General features: G+C 51.3%; 1 protein-coding gene across 1 annotated transcript in view; it reads left to right on the top strand.

Moving 5' to 3' along the window:
• IQSEC1 (IQ motif and Sec7 domain ArfGEF 1) overlaps positions 1–20,029 on the top strand; it is a gene marked incomplete at both ends in the record, with an annotated part of 318,762 nt that overhangs the window by 86,837 nt on the left and 211,896 nt on the right. The gene's annotated exons all lie outside the window — the stretch shown is intronic.

Raw genomic sequence — 20,029 nt, 5'->3', positions numbered from 1 at the left:
TCTGTCTGTGCCTCTGTCCTGGGAGTGGGTGGCATCGGTGAAACCATGTGCTTTGCTTTCTCTCTGGCGGGGTCTGGCCAGGTCAGAGCCCTGCCCGCCACCTGGGCACCTTGGCCGTGCTGTGCTGGCTTGGGGTCCTGGAGCGAGAGCGCCAGTTTACTGCGTGCGCTTTCCTGGTCCTTGAGTGACCTTCACGGAGGTCACCCCGGCTGGTCCTGGTTCCTTCCCATCGGGGCTGATGGTGACCTAGTTTGCCTGGGCTGTGACCCACGTAGGACCAGAATCGTCTCAGCTCAGACAGCCCCTGAGGCCAGGCTGGGCAGGTGGGGTGAGTCTTTGGGGAGTTTGGTGGAGGCACGGGCTCTCAGCCTGGACTGCCGTGTTTCTCCAGCGTGCGTGGAGCAGACTGCTGGTACTTTCTCGGGGCCTGCGGCGGAGACCCCTCTGCCTCCACACCCCTACCAGCTGGGGGCTCTGACTGGACCATGCGGGGGGTGTTAGTTCCTCAGCCCAGGGGCTGGTGCAGCAGGTCTCAAGGCTTGAGCTGGGGCCAAGAAAGCCATGGGGGATGGGAGACAATGGGTGGTAGAGAGAGTGGGGGCAGGAAGGAGAGACAAGGAGGCAATTAAAGAGCCACAGGGGCCCCGGGGCCCACTGGCTGCAGACCGGATGGTAGGTACCTTCCTGTGACGCCCTGGGGAGAGGAGATGCTCATCTGGCGCTGGGAGTGTCAGGCAGGGTGGGGTCGTCTGGGCAGCCTGCGGATCCAGAGGCAGAGGTGAAGGTGGCTGCATCCCGGGGAGGCTCCCTGGAGTCAGTACCCGATGCATTCGGCTGTGGCTTAACCCAGGAGACACGGGCAGGGCCAGTAGAGGGGCTGGGGCTGGTGGCCCCGAGTCATGCACGGTCCCAGCCGGAAGCAGAGACACACACACTGAAGGGGACCGAACAGAGTGTCACAAGGATGAGGGCCTGAAGGGGCTGGGGGAGTCGCTCTGAGGGACAGAGGGTGTCCAGGAGATGCAGGAGGAGGCCCGGCCGGACTTCCGGGGACATCCCAGCGCTGCAGCTGTGAGAGAGGAGTGTGCTGTCGGCTGCCGGCGGTGAAGAGATCCAGGGGTGCTGCCCACGAACAGAGCCAGGTGCAGGAGAGCATGGGCCTCACGTTACATCCTGGGGCAAGGGCAGGAGACACAGGCAGCCACAGAATGTTCTCGCAGGAGGTGGGGGGCAGGGCAGGCAGGGACGGGGTGGCCGCGAGCCTCCCCTGAGTCCCTGTGCTGTTGCTGGGCTGTGAACTGTACCCGTGTCTGACGTCTTATTAAAAATCAAGAGCCGTCCGAGGGGAGGGTGGGTTGCTGAGCAGCGAGCGTCCCGGCACTGGGGGTGTGCAATGACACTGGAAGGGGATTGGCTCATGAATGGGGGGGTGAGGTCCCGCCCCCCGCCCCGTTGGGATCTGAGAACCCCCCTCTCTGACTGACACACTCACCCAGAAGGTGCTGCGACTGAGATGGGGCCCTGCACTGAGGTCTCCTGAGACCTGTGGGTCCAGCCGGGCTCCCCGTGAGCAGCGGTGGGAGGTGTGTATAGGATGAGCGAACCTCGAGGTGGCCAGCGAATGGCCCTGAAGAGCTTGGGCGCCCAGCCAGTCCCCCCACCTCCAGCCTCAGCATCTCGTGGTGGTGGTGGAGGGGTGTCGGGAAGGTGGTTCTTTGAAGGCACTGACGCTGGAGCCGGGCCCAGGGAGGAGGGTTCTCCCCTCGGGGGAGGGGGGAGGACGTGTGCAGGGACCCCCAGCTGCATCACGTGGCTGCCTGGCGGGAACAGGAACGGCCTCGGGACGCAGGCGGTGGAGTGCAGCGTGAACATACGCTCTCGGCTCCAGCCAGACGGTTCTCGGCAGGACGCCTGGCGCCTCAGCGCCAGGCAAGGAAGAAAACTGATGGGGGCGCGGGCAGAGAAGGCTGCGTTGCAGCTCTTCTAGGGCTGAGGACCCCACCCCGATGGCTCCAGCCCACTTGGCTGTGTGCACTCCTGGGTCGTGGGTGGAAACTGTCAGGACTTGAAGGTGCCGTGTTCAGGTCTGGACTGCGTCTCCATCCTGCGTTTCAGCCCCGGGGCCGTGGACGTCGGCATCGGGCCTTGGCCACATGTCACACCCTTTGCTCTCCGGTGTGGGCACAGCACGCACGCACGCACACACGGACACACAGTCCTCCCTTTGCTCAGGACCAGGAGCTGCCAGACTGCTCAGATATGACCCCTGATGGGTCCCAGTCCTCTCCCCACGCTTAGGTCACTGCCTCCCAGCACAGCTGCAAAATTGGGTTTCCAGGGAAGAGTGTCGTGGGGTCTCTTCTGTCAGTGAGCCCAGACCCCGCCGGGTGGCCTCTCTGTAGCCCCTCGGCCCTCAGGGCTGCCAGAGGGAGTGCTCTGAAACAGGGACCCTCTGCTTCTCCACGATCCCCATTGCCCCTCGGCCGGCACCTCCCACCTGTGCAGCCTGGTTTTCCCCTGAGTCCCCCTCGACCTCCTGCTTGCTCCCACCCAGCGGTGCCCCCGCCTTCTAAATGCATCCAGTGACTCCCTGCCTGCCTTCCGCCTTGTGCGTGTGACTTGTGCTGTTTCCTCTGCCCCCCTCCACGGGGCAAACCTGTGCCTTGCTCGGAATTCCCCCAAGCTGCTGCCTCCCTGAAACTTTGAGGGACTCAGCAGCTTGGGGGGACTGAGGGGGGCATGGATGAAGTGCTGTCCTCCCCTCCACCCCTTGATGCTGAAAACCTGGCCTCTGTGCACCGGTGCCGAATCAAATCTCAGAGTCAGTTTGGGGTGAAGTAGAAAAGAAGAGCTTTATTGCTTTGCCAGGCAAAGGGGGACACAGCAGACTCTTGCCCTTGAAAACTGTGTTGTCCCCTCCCAGGAGGATTTGGTGAGGAGTTTTATAGCAATGGTTCAAGGGTGGGGTTGCTGGTAAGGATTAAGGTGTGTGTGGGACCTGCAGTCCTTTAATCTGGTCTTCTGGTCTCTTGATGAGCTTCTCTAGTTCCTTTAATCTGACCTCAGGTGGTCTTCTCTGGAATGAAGAATGCTGACATCTTCCATCTGTAGAGGTTTTAGTTCTGTAAAGAGCTCAAAGATACTGTTTTGTGTATATCTTGAGGGGGAACCAGGACCCTGCCCCCAGGCTGCACTATTATTTCTTTACTTTTTTTTAGCATCTCTGTAGGAGTATAATTGCTTTACAATGGTGTGTTAGTTTCTGCTGTATAACAAACGTGAATCAGCTGTATGTATACATTTATCCCCATATCCCCTCCCTCTTGAGCCTCCCTCCCAGCCTCCCTATTGTTTCTTGGTCGCCCCTCCCTTGTCTCTGCATCCCCTCCCTTCCCTGATTGGCAACTGTTTGAACTGCCCTTTGGAACTCAGGGAAGGTCATAGAGGCTGAACAGAGAGGCTCCTTGCCCAGGAGGAGCCCCACAGGGTCCTGCTTGGTTTCATCCTTGCCTTCTGTGGCTGCTGTGCTTGCTTTTGATATCCAAGTTCATGCTGCTTTTGCGTCCTAGTGATGTGAGCCCCTGTCTTACTTCCCCAGGCAGAGTAATGGACCCCGGATGTGGTCCTGGGTCGTTTCCAGGTAGACCAGCACCTGCCAGGCACACAGTAGGCCACAAGGGCCTTAGTGGAATGAATTTACCTTGGTATCACTAGGTATCTCTGGAGCCCCAGCATGATATCTTGCATATAGAACATGGACAAGCTAATGTTTGTTTTATTGGATTCAGGGACCCATAAATGTTTTCAAGCCATGAACTTGGAGGAAAAAGAAAAGTGGACCATTCACCTTGGTCAGTGGAGAATCTTTCACATCCCTACGTCCACAACAAACCCTCACTAAAGATAGTGGGCAGAAGGGGCCACCTTTTCTGGGGTTTTGTTGTTGTTTTTTTGCGGTACGCGGGCCTCTCACTGTTGTGGCCTCTCCCGCTACGGAGCACAGGCTCCGGACGCGCAGGCTCAGCGGCCATGGCTCACGGGCCCAGCCGCTCCGCAGCATGTGGGATCTTCCTGGACCGGGGCACGAACCCGTGTCCCCTGCATCGGCAGGTGGACTCTCAACCACTGAGCCACCAGGGAAGCCCAAGGGGCCATGCTTGATGTCTGGGTTTCGTTAGGCTGACAAAGTGAGGTATTGATGGACGCCCTGAGCTGATTCTTTGCTGAATGTTAAGGAACTGAACCCTGGGAGACCCCCTGTTGCTCACACCCTCCCCAGGGCCCCTTCATGGGGAGGTTATTTCTCTTTAGACTCCAATGATCTGAGGCACTGTCTTTCTCCTTGGCTGTCTCAGCCTCCTCGAGCAGCAGGAAACTGCTTTTCCAGGAGAAGGCTGTTTGACAATTCGCGTGCGCTTCTTTTCCCCGAGGCAAAACATTTGCAAGATCAGATGTATTCATTTTCCACAAATGAAATGACTCATTTTTGACCATTTTGCAAACGTAGGACTTTGCTCCTTGTGCCCGGGGAGCACGTGTCTGCTTTTCACTCCATTCCAGGGGAGGCTTATGAGGCCCAGACTTTGAATCTTTTAATGATTTATTTAGTGGGAAAGAGGTGAGGTTTGCAGAGTTTGGAGTTTGAAAAGAATGATGAGCTGCGTGGAGGCCCCAGAAGGAGTGCTGATACTGTATTTAAGATGCAAGGACCTTCCGCAGGGTAAAGAGTTATTTTTTCTCTCCCTGGCTCTCATCAACCCCTTGAAATGAACTCATATTCGCTGGTAGGAATTAAGTATCATTTAACGAGTGTTCACCGTGGGTCGGGGCCTCACCTCATCTGTGCCAGCCCCACCCCTGCATGTGAGTTATTAGCCTCATTTTTTCAGCTCTGGGAAATTGAGGCTGACAAATACTAACCAGCTTCCCTGGGAGCCAGGACATGGAACACCAAACCTTTCCAAGTCAGAATTCCTGGCGTCCTTGTTGAAAATGCGGATTTCCAGGCCCGTCCTTATCATGTTTCAACGCAGCTGGGAACGTTTGCTGTGCCGGGTGAACAGAGCTGAATGCTCGCCTCCAGGATGGACTGGGAGCTGGTTCCGAATCAGAGAGAAGGGCTGGGGGCCTTGTCCAGCAGTATGTCCGGTGTCCAGAGAGCCTGGACGAGGGGCTGAGCAGGTGGCCTAGGAGGTGAGCAGAATCTTTCTTAGCGCCATGGACTGGAAGGAGTCGAGGCGCTGGATTTAGACAACTGAATCCGAATCCCTTCTCCTCGTCTTAGCCTCGTGTCACCAGGGATCGGACGCTGAACTCTCCAGGCCTCAAACTTCAGTCATTCAGCAGTCTTTATTAAACACCTACTGGGGGCTTCCCTGGTGGTGCAGTGGTTGGGAGTCCTCCTGCCAACGCAGGGGACACGGGTTCGAGCCCTGGTCTGGGAAGATCCCACATGCCGTGGAGCAACTAGGCCCGTGCGCCACAACTACTGAGCCTGCACCCTAGAGCCCGCGAGCCACAATTACTGAGCCCATGTACTACAACTATTGAAGCCCGTGTGCCTAGAGCCTGTGCTCCGCAGCAAGGAGAGCTACCACAATGAGAAGCCCACACACTGCAACTAGAGAAAGCCCGTGCAACGAAGACCCAAGCCAGCCAAAAATAAAATAAATAAGTAAATAAAATAAATATATGTATTTAAAAAAAAATAAACACCTTCTGTATGCTAACCCCTAAGGGCATGAAGACCAGTGAGAAACAATGAATGAAATGGGAGCAAAGATCTCGGCCCACAGCCAGTGCAGCTGTGTCTATCTGCTGTGGGGCCCATCCCTGGGGGGCTGAGGCTCTTAGATGGGGTCCATATGTGTGCAGCCTGATTCTGGAGGCACCATTGCTCCTCTCTTTACAACAGGAAATAGATCTTACAGGAACCAGATTCAGGTCACTGGGCGAAGAACCCATCTGGCTGGATATTTTATTTTGTTTTTATTTTAATTTTTATTTATTTTTGGGCTGCCCCACACAGCTTGTGGGATCTTAGTTCCCCGATCAGGGATTGAACCCGAGCCTCAGCAGTGAGAGCGTGGAGTCCTAACCACTGGACCACCAGGGGATTCCCTCTGGATGTTTTAGAAAAATTCTCTGGTGAACGTCTAGAAGATGGGCCAGAGATATTTGGGGGGTATCACGGCAATGCCAGCCTCATAGAGTGAGTTGGAAATGTTCTTTCTCCTGAATTTTTTTAGATGAGTTTGAGAAGGCTTGGAGTAAGTTCTTCTTAAAATATGTGGTAGAATTCACCAGTGAAGCCATCAATCAGGTCCACAGCTTTTTTTTGTCCAGAGTTTTTGATTACTGATCTAGTCACCTTACTAGTTGTGAGTCTATTCAGATTTTCTATTTCTTTGTGACTCTGTCTAGGCAGGTTTTGTATTTCTAGGAATTTGTCATTTTATCCAGGTTATCCAATTCGTTAGGGTACAATTGCTCATAATCCTTTTTATTTCTCCACAGTCAGTGATAACGTCTCCGTGTTCACTTCTATTTTAATTTGTCTCCCTTTTTTTCTTAGTCAGTCTAGCTAACAGTCTGCCAACTTTGCTAATCTTTCCAAAGCACCTACTTTGGGTTTTGTTGATTTTCTCTATTGCTTTCCTATTCTCTATTTTATCTCTGCTCTAATCTTTATTGTCAGCTTCCTTCTGCTAGCTTTGGGTTTAATTTGTTCTTATTTTTTAGTTCCCCAAGTTGTATAAAGTTAGGTTATTGATCTGTGATCTTGTTTTTTAGTGTAAGCATTTATAACTATAAATTACCCTCTTAGCACTGCTAAGTTTGGTATGTCCTGTTTCATTTGCCTTCATCTCTAAGTATTTTCTCCTTTCCCTTGTGATTTATTCTTTGGTACAAGGTTCTTTTGAGTGTGTTGTGTAATTTCCACAAATTTGTTTATTTCCCACTTTTCCTCTGTTACTGATTTCTAACGTCCTCCCATTGTGGTTGGAGAAGATACCTTGTATGACATCTATCTTTGAAAATCTGCTAAGATGTAAGTTGTACTCTCACACGTGGTCTGTCCTGGAGAAGGCCCCACGTGCACTTGTGTGTTGTGTTGGTGGGTAGGGTCACGTGTGTCTTAGATCTGGTTGGTTCACTGTGTTGTTCAAGTCCTCTACTTCCTCACTTGTCCTCTCTGTGGTTGTTCTATCCACCCCTGAGACTGGGGTATTGAAGGCTCCAACTCTTATGTAGAACCGGCTATCTCTCCCTCAGTTATGCCCATTTTTGCTTCATATATCTTGATGATCTGTCATTAGGGGTGAAAAAATATATACACTACATTTGGTAGTGTATATATGTCCATGCCACTCTCTCACTTCGTCCCAGCTTACCCTTCCCCCTCCCCGTGTCCTCAAGTCCATTCTCTACGTCTGCGTCTTTATTCCTGTCCTGCCCATAGGTTCTTCAGAACGTTTTTCTTTTTTTTTTTTAGATTCCATATATATGTGTTAGCATACGGTATTTGTTTTTCTCTTTCTGAGTTACTAGACTCTGGTGTGACAGACTCTGTGTCCATCCACCTCACTACAAATAACTGAATTTCATTTCTTTTTATGGCTGAGTAATATTCCATTGTATATATGTGCCACATCTTCTTTATCTGTTCATCTGTCAGTGGACACTTAGGTTGCTTCCATGTCCTGGCTATTGTAAATAGTGCTGCAATGAACACTGTGGTACATGACTGGTTTTTGAATTATGGTTTTTTTCAGGGTATATCCCCAGTAGTGGGATTGCTGGGTCATATGGTAGTTCTATCTTTAGTTTTTTAAGGAACCTCCATACTGTTCTCCATAGTAGCTGTATCAGTTTACATTCCCACAAACAGTGCAAGAGGGTTCCCTTTTCTCCACACCCTCTCCAGCATTTATTGTTTGTAGATTTTTGGATGATGGCCATTCTGACTGGTGTGAGATGATTCCTCATTGTAGTTTTTTTTTTTTTTTTTGCGGTACGCGGGCCTCTCACTGTTGTGGCCTCTCCCATTGAGGAGCACAGGCCCTGGACACGCAGGCTCAGCGGCCATGGCTCATGGGCCTAGCCACTCCACAGCATGTGGGATCTTCCCAGACCGGGGCACGAACCCGTGTCCCCTGCATCGGAAGGCGGACTCTCAACCACTGTGCCACCAGGGAAGCCCTCATTGTAGTTCTGATTTGCATTTCTCTAATGATTAGTGGTGTTGAGCCTCCTTTCATGTGGTTGTTGGCAATCTGTATATCTTCTTTGGAGAAATGTCTATTTGGGTCTTCCACCCATTTTTGGATTGGATTGTTTGTTTTTTTGATATTGAGCTACATGAGCTGCTTGTATATTTTTGAGATTAATCCTTTGTCAATTGCTTCATTTGCAAATATTTTCTCCCATTCTGAGGGTTGTCTTTTCATCTTGTTTATGGTTTCCTTTGCTGTGCAAAAGCTTTTAAGTTTCATTAGGTCCCATTTGTTTATTTTTGTTTTTATTTCCGTTTCTCTAGGAGGTGGGTTAAAAAGGATCTTGCTGTGATTTATGTCCTAGAGTGTTCTGCCTATGTTTTCCTCTAAGAGTTTGATAGTGTCTGGCCTTACATTTAGGTCTTTAATCCATTTTGAGTTCATTTTTGTGTATGGTGTTAGGGAGTGTTCTCATTTCATTCTTTTACATGTAGCTGTCCAGTTTTCCCAGCACCACTTATTGAAGAGGCTGTCTTTCCTCCATTGTATATCCTTGCCCCCTTTGTCATAGATTAGTTGACCATAGGTGCGTGGGTTTATCTCTGGGCTTTCTATCCTGTTCCATTGATCTATATTTCTGTTTTTGAGCCAGTACCATGCTGTCTTGATTACTGTAGCTTTGCAGTATAGTCTGATGTCAGGGTGTCTGATTCCTCCAGCTCCGTTTTTTTCCCCTCAAGACTGCTTTGGCTATTCGGGGTCTTTTGTGTTTCCATACAAGTTGTGAAATTTTTTGTTCTAGTTCTGTGAAAACTGACATTGGTAGTTTGATAGGGATTGCATTGAATCTGTAGATTACTTTGGGTAGTATAGTCATTTTCACAATGTTGATTCTTCTAATCCAAGAACATGGTATATCTCTCCATCTATTGGTATCACCTTTAATTTCTTTCATCAATGTCTTATAGTTTTCTATATACAGGTCTTTTGTCTCATTAGGTAGGTTTATTACTAGGTATTTTATTCTTTTTGTTGCAGTGGTAAATGGGAGTGTTTCCTTAATTTCTCCTTCAGATTTTTCATCATTAGTGTATAGGAATGCAAGAGATTTCTGTGCATTAATTTTGTATCCTGCAAGTTTACCACATTCATTGATTAGCTCTAATAGTTTTCTGGTAGCATCTTTAGGATTCTCTATGTATAATATCATGTCATCTGCAAACAGTGACAGTTTTACTTCTTCTTTTCCAAATTGGGTTCCTTTTATTTCTTTTTCATCTCTGATTGCCATGGCTAAAACTTCCAAAACTGTGTTGAATAAAAGTGGTGAGAGTGGGCAACCTTGTCTTGTTCCTGATCTTAGTGGAAATGGTTTCAGTTTTTCACCATTGAGAACGATGTTGGCTGTGGGTTTGTCATATATGGCCTTTATTATGTTGAGGTAAGTTCCCTCTATGCCTACTTTCTGGAGAGTTTGTATCGTAAATGGCTGTTGAATTTTGTCAAAAGCTTTTTCTTCATCTATTGAGATTATCATATGGTTTTTATACTTCAGTTTGTTAATATGGTGTATCACATTGATTGATTTGCATATATTGAAGAATCCTTGCTTTCCTGGGATAAACCCCACTTGATCATGGTGTAGGATCCTACGTTTTTATCCTGTCTGCCAATCAGTCTTTTGTTTGGAGAATTTAATCCATTTACATTTAAAGTAATTACTAATAAGGAAAGACTTATTTCTTTTATTTTGCTTTTTTTTTTCCATACACTTTATGGCTTTTTTGTCCCTCATTTCCTACATGGCCATCTTCTTTTGCTCTTAACGGATTTTTTTGTAGTGAACGATTTTAATGTCCTTCTCATTTCCTTTTGTGTATATTCTATGGCTCTTTTCCTTCTGGTTACCATGGGATTACATTTAACATCCAAAAGTTATAACACTCTAATGCCAAGTTATACCAGCTTAACTTCAATAACATACAAAAATTCTGCTCCTATACAGCTCTGACCCCACCCCCTTTCAGTTACTGATGTCACAGAATTACATCTTCACGCATTTTGCGTCCAAAAACAGACTTATAGTTGGGTTTTTAATTATATTAATCTCTTAAATCAGGTAGAAAATAAAAAGTGGAGCTACAAACTGATGTTACAATAGTACCAGCTTTTCTAATCATCTGTGTATTTATTTTTTCACAAGGCTTTGAGTTACTGTCCAGTGTCCTTCATTTCAACCTGAAGGATGCCCCTCATTGCAGGCAGGTCTGATGCTAAAGAACTCTCTCAGCTTTGGTTTTTTATCTGGGAAGGTCTAAATTTCTCCCTCGTTTTTGAAGGACAGTTTTGCCAGATGTAGGATTCTTGGTTGAGAGCTTTTTTCCTGCAACACTTTGAATACATCAAGCCCACGCCATCTGGCCTCCAAGGTTTCTGATGAGAAATCTGATCTTACTGGAGAAAATCAGATGAAAGCTATTTTCCTCTCAGCTCTATAGATGCTAAAAATGTACCTTCACACCCAGGCCAGGTCTCTACTCCTCTTCCATGCAGTTTCTTCATATGCATTACTTCCTGGAGCCGATAGTTCTTAGAATTGATAGTAAATGAATTCCCATTTAAATTCTATTCTCATTGTTTCCTTTGTGTGGGTTAGTTGGATTGTGAGCTCCACAAGGGGAAGTTCTGGAATCACCCCTCAACATCCCAGGTTTTCAAAAACTATGTATTCGACATAATAACAAAAATAATAAAGATACTTACCTTACCATGTCTTACGCAACAGAATATTTTCCTATAGTGTCGTGATGTCAGTTGAGTTGTAGTGTTATTTTCAGACCAGAGTTTAAGGAAACAGAATTTAATATTTCAAGTGTCTATGTTATGAGGTCTTTAGAAGCCAAAAATCATTACGGCTTTTCAAGCTAGAAATGAAAAGGCCACTGGATTATCCTACAGTTTTCATTTCGAATAAAGTAAATATCAATCTCTTAATAACCCACATAAACAGAAAGCTCTTTGGGTCCTTTGTTTGTTTGTTTGTTATTTTTGTTTGTTTTTTGTTAATTTGTTTGTTAATTAATTGGTCTTGAGACCAATTAATGAGAAAACCACTGTGGTTTATCCCCAGCTGTGACTGGTCTGTTTCTTGCTCTGACCTCTTAGGTGCCACTGTGATGTATTCACAGAAAACCTATAGAAGTCCCTGCTGGGCCCAGGTTTTGGGTCTTTATAGCCCAGGAAGCTGCCTTTGGTGACCTGATGGCATTGGGCCCACAGTTGGCTTGTTTTTTCCTTTTTACCCCCATTTTGTTTATTTGTTCTTTTTTCTCTACTCTTTTATTTTTCTTTATTTTCTTTGTTCTTTTTCTCATTTTATCTGATTTTTTTTGGTATTTTTAGTACAGTTAGTATCGTTAGTATTGTTGGTATAGTTAGTGTAGTTAGTGTTTATTAGCGTAGTAAGTATAGTTAGCGTTGTTAGTTAATGTTGTCAGTTAGTGTAGTTAGCAGGTCATCATGGTGCAGGGCCTCACTGAGGCCTCCCTGCTGACAAGGAGGCTCGTATGGACTGTTCCAGGCTCGTCAGGACCACTGGCCGAGGTAGCTTCGCCAAGGTGACATTGGCCCAGATGGCCATCAGGGTCTTAAGGAAAATCAGCAGAGCTCCTCCAGCCTCCAGGCACTTTACCATGAAGTCCACAGCAAGAGGGTTTTAAATCACCCAACATCATAAAGTTATCCGAGGTGACTGACCAGAGGAGACCTGTTGGACCATTTACAGGACCACGGCCACAGGACAGACGGAGGCCCGGGGCACATGGGCAGCTGGTCTCTGCCCTGCAGCATGGCCACCAGGAGGGGATCGAGCCTGGGACCTGAGCCAGGATACCTCCTGTCTGAGGATGAGATGGACATGACAGCTGCAGACTTGGGCCCCAGCGTGAGTTCACGGGCAGAGGAGCCTCGCGTCCCCACGCGGCTGTACGGGGAGCAAGTGGGCGGCCTGAGGAGGGCCAGGAGTAAGGGCAGAGGCCAGAGAGCCCGCCAGTCCCCCAGCCAGCCTGGAGGCGAGGACCACCACCTCCAGCCCAGCCCTGCGGCGGGGCCCGCGGCCTCCCCTCCACCCACAGCACCAACTGCCACACTGGAGCCTCAGAGAAAGCCACACGCCCCCAGGGCGGGACCCTCCTGGGCACCCTGATGCTGGGACCCCAGCCTCGCCCTCTGGCAGCCAGAACCGGCAGCAGGTGGCTGGGAGGTTCTCGAACTTTATCAGAAAGCATCTACGTGTCAGGCTGCCAGGCAAGAAGCGTCACAGCAAAGTGAGCCCAATGTGACCCCTTTTGGACGGCCGAGGAAGGGCAGACCGCACTCCCTGCATTTAAATGCAGAGCAAGAGGACGCGGAGCCAGGAGCCTGGCGACAGGTGCGGGAGGTGGGCCGGGGCTGGACACACCCTCCCTCCTGCGAGCGGGAGCAGGGCAGGACGTGCGCGCTGTGTGCACGGATGCCAGTGGACGAGGGGGGTGTTCTCTGGCCGAGATTCAAGTCAGGAGGGTATCCAGCACCTCCAGGGCACCGGATCCAAAACCACGGTGAGCTTCGAGGATGAACTGGAGCCGCCTGGGGCAGGTCTGCCCCTCGGCCCCCGCCTGGGTGTCACTGCAGAGGCTGGATCGTCTTTCCTGGGGGCGCTCCCCTCCCCCGCTCTTCTCTGTCTTTTCTTCCATGCTGGTGGGGAGGGGACGGTTCTTGTCAAGTACTTGGTTCTTCCTCATCTTGAACTCGCTGCTCCAGAAAGCTGCAACACAGACGCTCTGTTCTGCACCCTCCTGCCCAGAATTGGGGCTGCGTATGCTCCAGTCTGAGAAGCAGGGAGTGATGTGGTGCTTGGAGTTCATCAGAACAGCTAAATGGAATAATGACCTTAAAGAATTATCACGGCAACTCCCAGCAGCCATACACGCGGTGCTGAGGGGAAAAGGCTGGGAGCCGCCCTCAGGGCAAAAGTGCAGACATTGTGCATTGCTTTCCTGCACAAACACCACCGAACATTTCCAGAAGGACCGCGGGGAACTTTTGGTCCTGTGCCCTGTGTTCATTATAACCAAGAGGTTCATTATAGGATAACAAAGCCCCGTGAAGCAGCCTGTGTGGGGAGTCGGAGAAGTGGGGGGGCGTGGCCCCCCGGAGAGGCTTGGGGTCACCTTCCTGTGCAGCTGGCTTTTCTGACTGTCATGCAGGAGTCGGGCCTTTTCCCCTTTCCGCATCAGGGAGGGGCCCTGAGGCGTGGGTCTGAGCGCAGGAAACGGAGAGCAGGCATCCGGGCGGCAGGAAGCCGGGGTGTCAGACACACACAGGACGGAAATGGGGCGCGAGGCTGGGAGGCAGGGGCTGGGCCGGCCCCCCTTGCTTCCAGGACCACCCCCACTGGTGCACCGTGTTCTGCGGCCCCAAACTCACGCTCCCCCAGCTCAGGGCCTGGAAGCAGGCGGCTCCAATGTCCAGAGCTCTCAGCTCCCGAGACCACCTCCTCCTCTTCTGTGAGCCTCGGGCCTGGGCTGGGCCATGGCTGCTGCTTATTTCCCTCATTAGTCCAAGCTCAGTCCCACAGGGAGGGCTTTGGGTTTTTTTCTAAAGAGCAGGGGACCCACGAGCAGGGAGTGACACGGCTGCCTTCCACTGGACAAGATGCGTCTGGCTGCAGGTGTCCAGGGGGCTCGGGATGGGGGCAGGGGCGAGAGCCTCTATCAGTAAGGGAGCCCCGCCAGCGATTTGCCAGCAAAACTCATGAAAAGCGCCCAGAATCTCATGATTTTTCGCTGGTTCCTGAATTATGAATTGCTTAGTGCAATTTGATGGACAGTATTCCATACAACATGACTTCAGGGTTCAGAGTGGCGGGGAGGTGGGAGGGGGCGCTAGAAGGGGCGGGGCCGAGGGGTCCGGGTAGCTCCCAGTAGCCTTGTCCGCTTCCTAGAGCACCGAACACTGACTTTCCGCTGGTCACGCGGCCGCCCGGGACTACAGAGGTCCCGCCTCCTCTGCAGCGAGGCTGCTTGTGTGACCAGGCTCTCCCTCGAGGATGCGTAGGGAAGCAATTTGCACAAGCTCTAGCGTATGTCCCAGGAGAGAGAAGCAGGCCCTTTCTGCTTCTCCCTCTGTCCTGCCCCTGGAAACATAAGCTCTGAGGTTGGAGCTCCGTCCTGCCCGTGGGGATGAGGCAGCTCCTCTGGGACGACAGGGTAGCAGGGACAGGGGCTTCCTGGACCAGTCTTGGACTGTCAGCCTCCAGACCCAGCGCGGCGGATGCCAGCTTCCGTTTGCCACTCTGCTGTGAGGCCCTGTATTGCAGCCGCTGAGGCTTTTCCTAAGCAGGACAGCAGTCCTGGAGGGGACATTTCTTGTGGTTTCCTTGGGTCCGGCTGCTCCCAGGACCGCAGCTGTCTGACATTTCCAGCCCACCCTTCCATAGGTGACAGCCAAGCTCAGCTGCAGCCCACTCTCTTCTCTGGGCGCTTCTCTGGAAATCTAACGCGGGAAGACAGATGCTCCCGACTGAACGAGCCAGGAGCTGATGTCTTCCAGGGGCACCAGCCCCACTCAATCCCAGAGACGTAGGTTGTTTTGAAATACTCTGCACTGACTCTCTTCCTGCTAATATCTGCAGATGCTAATTAGATAACTCAGGGAACAGGCCGTCTCATGCGTGGTGTAACTTGATTATCGCTAGAAAGATGACTTTGGAACTGACAAGTTCCCTGCTAGGCTGACAAGTATAAAAACTTAATTTGAAAAACCAACCAAATTTCATACACAGTGTGAAAGCAGAGACTGGGACTTGGTCAAGCCTTGGCCTGAGCTGTCCGTTTGGGGAGATGGATATTTAGGGCCTCCTGGGTGGCTGGCTCTGTTTAATTTCTTATATGCCCTCCACTTCCGAAGCCTGCGATTTTATGGGGGAAAGGAACTCTAACATGCAAGTATTCAGCTGTTTGAGGACATGTTAAAAAGGTATACAGTTCATTTGTTAACTTGTTTACCCTAAGTGTCTGCAAAGTATCTTGTCAGGCTGGTTTAAAACAGGATGTATTTATAGAAAATTTGCCGTAAGCACCTGCTGTGTGCTTGGTCCCAGGTTGGGGGCTCAGGGCGCCGTGAGGACAAGGGAGCCTGGATGTCTGTCCACAAGAGACCAACTAAGGCCAGATGTGGAGGGTTTTGAGGAGAAGAGGGGATACCTCTGATGGGGGAGGGGAGCTGGGGTCTGGGGTGGCTTCGGAGCACCTCCACAGTGTGATCTGTGGGGACGGGGAAGGGTGTGGGTGTGCTGGGTGGAACAGCATGCACAGTGGCTAAGAAGGTGTGGGGGATTGGGGGATGTGACCCTGTAGCAGGCCTCCATCCCCCTTTCGTCTGTGATGATGGGGAAGATGATGAGAGCAGCTTAGTGAGCCCTCTCGAGGCCCTGTTTCTAGTTCTTTATTATAGATGAGGCCACTGAGGCACAGAGAGGGCAGTGGCCGCCGAAGGCCACACAGCAGGGAACCAGCTTAATCCAGGCCACACGGTCAGTGTCTTTTGCGACCGACTCTCTGCAGGGGTGCAGGCCTGGAATGGATGATGAAAGCAGTCTGAGCCCCAGTGCCCCATCGGATGCTGAGTTGCCCTCAGGAAACACCCCTCAACACCTACTTGCACACCCCCAGGGACGGAGCTTGTTGCTATTCCTGGAAGCTGGCCAGGCCTCCCTGTGATTTGGCCTGGGACAGCCCAGGAGAGGCCTGGAGCAGCCACGGACCCCTGGAGGCTCTCTGTCCCCAGCTGCACAGCTCTGGTTCCCCGACTGTCCCTGGCAGAGAGCCTGATGGAGGTGACAGCCGTGCAGCCAGGAGTGCTGTGGAGATAAGGACACAGTGGGCACAGTGCAGGGACACACAGATGTTCAGGTCTTCACTCAGCAAACACTGATTCAGGCCTTGCAGTATGGCCAGCCTGGACCTGGGCCTGGGTGTCCAGCAGTGAATACAGCACAGTTCCTTGAGCTGCCTGCCTCCTGGGAAAGCAGTGCTCAGAGAAACGGGCCCCCAGTGCCCCCACCCTGCTTCCCACGAATAATCACTCTGAGCTGAGCCTGCAGCCGTGGGTCCCAGTGGAGGGTAAAGGAGGCAAGGGACACCCACCATGGGCACTGACCACGAGCCTGGATGCTGGAGCTGGATGGCCTGGGCTCTGTGACCTGGGCTGTCACCTCACCTCTCTGTGCCTCAGTTTCCCACCTGCAGAAAGGGGTGATGACATTGGCACCTCCCCTACAGATTTCCATGAGGATTAAGTGGGTTCCTGCTTCTAAGGCACGTAGGACAGTGTCTGGCAGTGGATCAGGCTGCCGCTCACCTCCCAACAGTCTGTCCCCATTTTAAAGATGAGAAAACCAAGGCTGAGGGGGGCTATGGGACCAGCTTGGGCTCACCCCCTCCTCATGCTGTGCTGATGTCCCCTCTCTGTCCAGCCCTCCTGCATTCGCCTTGTCTCTCTGTCCCCCGTAACCACCCAGCAAAGTAGATGCTAAGAATCTCTGAGCAAATTAATGGATGAAGGGAGACAAGCCCTGCTCCCCACCGTGGGCTCTCGGGGCCGTGGGCTGGACTGGGGCGTCGGGCTCCCCCAGACCATCAAGGAGACACGGCATGTCCCTCACCTCACTCACACCCAGCACGGAGAAGGTGTGGGGGCCAAGGGCCAGAGGGCGCTGGAAGAACCCCCGGGTTGTGGGGAGGATGCCAGTGAGGCAGTGGGGAGGCATAGAGAGGCCTCTGGAAGATGGTCTCCAGGCAGCCGAGGTGCGGGAACAGTGATGCCCAGGACGGGGCAGAGGACAGAGTCGAGCCTGGCACCGCTCCCTGCTGGACACTGAGTGGGGGTGAGGATTAGGACAGGCCTGGCCCCCACGAGGTCTCCTGCTCATCCAGCAGAGGAGAGAGGAAAAGGTAAGAAGACCAGTACAGATGACCCCAAGGTGCCCCTGCGTGCTGGGCGCTGCTTCAAGGATTCTGTAGGTTCCTCAGAACCTTGTAAAGTGTCTGCTGATTCCAGTGCCACATAGACAGGAGAACTGAGGCTCGGAGGACTCAGTGACGCCCCCAGGACAGAGCCAGGACTCAGCCCAGAGTGTGTGCGCCGGGCCCCTCGCTGAGAGCAGCCTCTGGGCATCACGGACTCGGGAAACGCCCCGGCCTCCCTGTCACGGCGGCGTCCTGGCTTGTTAGGCAGGGAGGCTCCCCGTGCCGATGCCCAGGCCTCTGTGCGGGACGCTGATGTGTGGTTCATGATGGCTCCGCGGAAAGGAGGGAGAGTGTGGCCTGGACGTCAGGTCTGTGTCAGACCCCAGCTCTGCCCTGCCAGCTGTGGGACCTGGAAATGTTCCCCGACCTCTCCGTGCCCGGCTTTCCGACCCTGAGTCGGAGGACTGCTGTGCTTGGCACACAGTAGGCCCTCAGCCAGAGAAAAAAGCCAGTCCTCCCCAAAGAACCTCTCCTCTTACATGCCCGAAGCAAAGCACATGTGCCACGCATCACAGAGCTGATCCTTGACAAGCAGGGCAGGTGCAGGCCAGCAGGTCCTCCCGCCCCTGCCTGAGGCCCTTCCCTCCTCAGTGACAGTGGCTCGGAGCAGGTCACAGCATCCCAGGAAGTCTCAACTGAGCTTCTGTGACTTGAGGGAATTCCCTGTTCCCCACAACTTGGTTTCCAGGTCGTTCCAACAAGGAACTAGAGCACCTGCTCAGTGTTTTAGCGGCAAGGTCCTCCCTTTACAAATCGCCCATCACTTTTGGGCCAGGAGATGTGTATTCCTGAGCATGTGACTGTCTGCCCAGTGACTTCAGGGGAATCATGCCCACCCACCACTCTCCTTGTAGCTGGCCTCCTAGAAAAGGGGTTAGTGATCCACGGCCATGTACAGTTTCATCAGAACACAGCCCCACACACTATTGGAAACACAAGGGTGAAAAACAGAACCTCCCCAGTGCCTGGACCCCGTCATCCAGAGAGCAGGGGTCAAGGTGCCCCCAGAACAGAAGAAAGTATTTACAAATCACATATCTGATGAGGTGTTAATACCCAAAATATATAAAGAACTCATACAACTCAACAGCAAAAGACCAAGCAATCCAGTTTACAGATGGGCAGAGGATCTGAATAGACATCTTTCTAAAGAAGACATTCACGGGGCCAGCAGGTACGTGACAAGATGCTCAGCATTGCTAATCATCAGGGAAATGCAAATCAAAACCACAATAAGATATTGTATCACCTCACACCTGTCAGAATGGCTGTCATCAAAAGACAAAAAACAGCAAGTGTTGGCAAGGGTGTGGAGAAAAGGGAACCTTCGTGCACTGTTGATAAGAATGGAAATTGGTGCAGCCACTGTGGAAAACAGTATGGAAAGTCCACAAAAAAATTAAAAAGAGGACTACCATATGGTCCAGCAATTCCACTTGTGGGTATTTATCTGAAGGAAAGGAAATCACCATGCTGAGAAATATCTGCACCCTCATGTTCATTACAGCATTATTTACAAAAGCCAAGACATGGAAACAACCTCAGTGTCCATAGAGAAATGAATGGATGAAGAAAATGTGGTGTGTGTGTGTGTGTGTGTGTATAATGAAATGTAATTCAGCCGTAAAAAGAGAAGAAAATCCTGCCATTTGCGACAACATGGACCTTGAGGGCGTCATGCTAAGTGAAGCAAGTCAGAGAAAGACAAGTACCATACAATCTCATATGTGGAATCTGAAAAAAAACAAACCGGAACTCATCGACACAGAGAACAGATGGGTGGTTGCCAGACGTGGGGGGCAGGGAAGGAGAAATGGATGAAAGGGTCAAAAGGTACAAACTCCCAGTTATACCATAAGTAAGTCCTGGGATGTCCTGTACAGCAGGGTGACTATCATTAACAACGCCGTGTTGTGTATTTGGAAGTTCCAAAGAGAGTAGATAGATCTTAACAGTTCTTGTCACAAGGAAAAACACTGTGACTCTGTGTGGTGCTGGATGTTACCTAGACTTACGGTGGTGAGCATTCCACAATATAGACATATATCAAATCATGCTGTACACCTGAAACTAACACCATGATACGTGACAATTATATCTCAGTTTTTAAAAATGAGAGAGCAGGGGTGAGGGCGTGGACAAAAGCTGCGTTTGCCCTGCAGCAACAGAGGGCCGTAGTTGGGACTGAATCCGTAGGTCCTACAAAGCCTGAAATATTTACTGTTTGAGACTTCGTGGGAGAAGTGTGTCGATCCTGGAAGACAGTGGTTGTACAGCGACGGCGTGCCTGGATGCTCGCTCAGCCACGCCAGCTCCTGTGCTCTACGGGTCGCCCCATTTAATCCCCCTTCCCACCCTAGGAGGGAGAGACTTCAATATTCTCATTTTACAGATGAAGAAACTGAGGCTCCTTTTGCTTTTAATAACTAACCAAGAGGTGGAGCCCCCAAGAACTCCAGTGCTCTGGTTTCAAAGCCACATAACCCCGATTTCTAGAAGGCGGGGGGTCCAGGCACTGCCGACCCTCCCTCTTCCACGCTTAGCGTCATGCTCCAGCGCCGGCCGTCCCAGAGGCTGCTGGATTCACGCTTCATCCACTTACTCGGCACCTGCTCAGCCCTTGACTGCTGCTCTTCTGCTGCTGCTGACACTTCTGCCAGCTGAGGTTTTACAGGTGAATCATCACCGCCGCCCACCCTGCCCTCCTGTGGGGCAGCCCCTCCTCTCTCGTTATTCTATCTCCTT

Source organism: Hyperoodon ampullatus (genome assembly GCF_949752795.1).
Source record: "Hyperoodon ampullatus genome assembly, chromosome: 10".
NCBI classification, from domain to species: domain Eukaryota; kingdom Metazoa; phylum Chordata; class Mammalia; order Artiodactyla; family Ziphiidae; genus Hyperoodon; species Hyperoodon ampullatus.
This window is presented reverse-complemented; position numbering and strand designations above follow the sequence as displayed.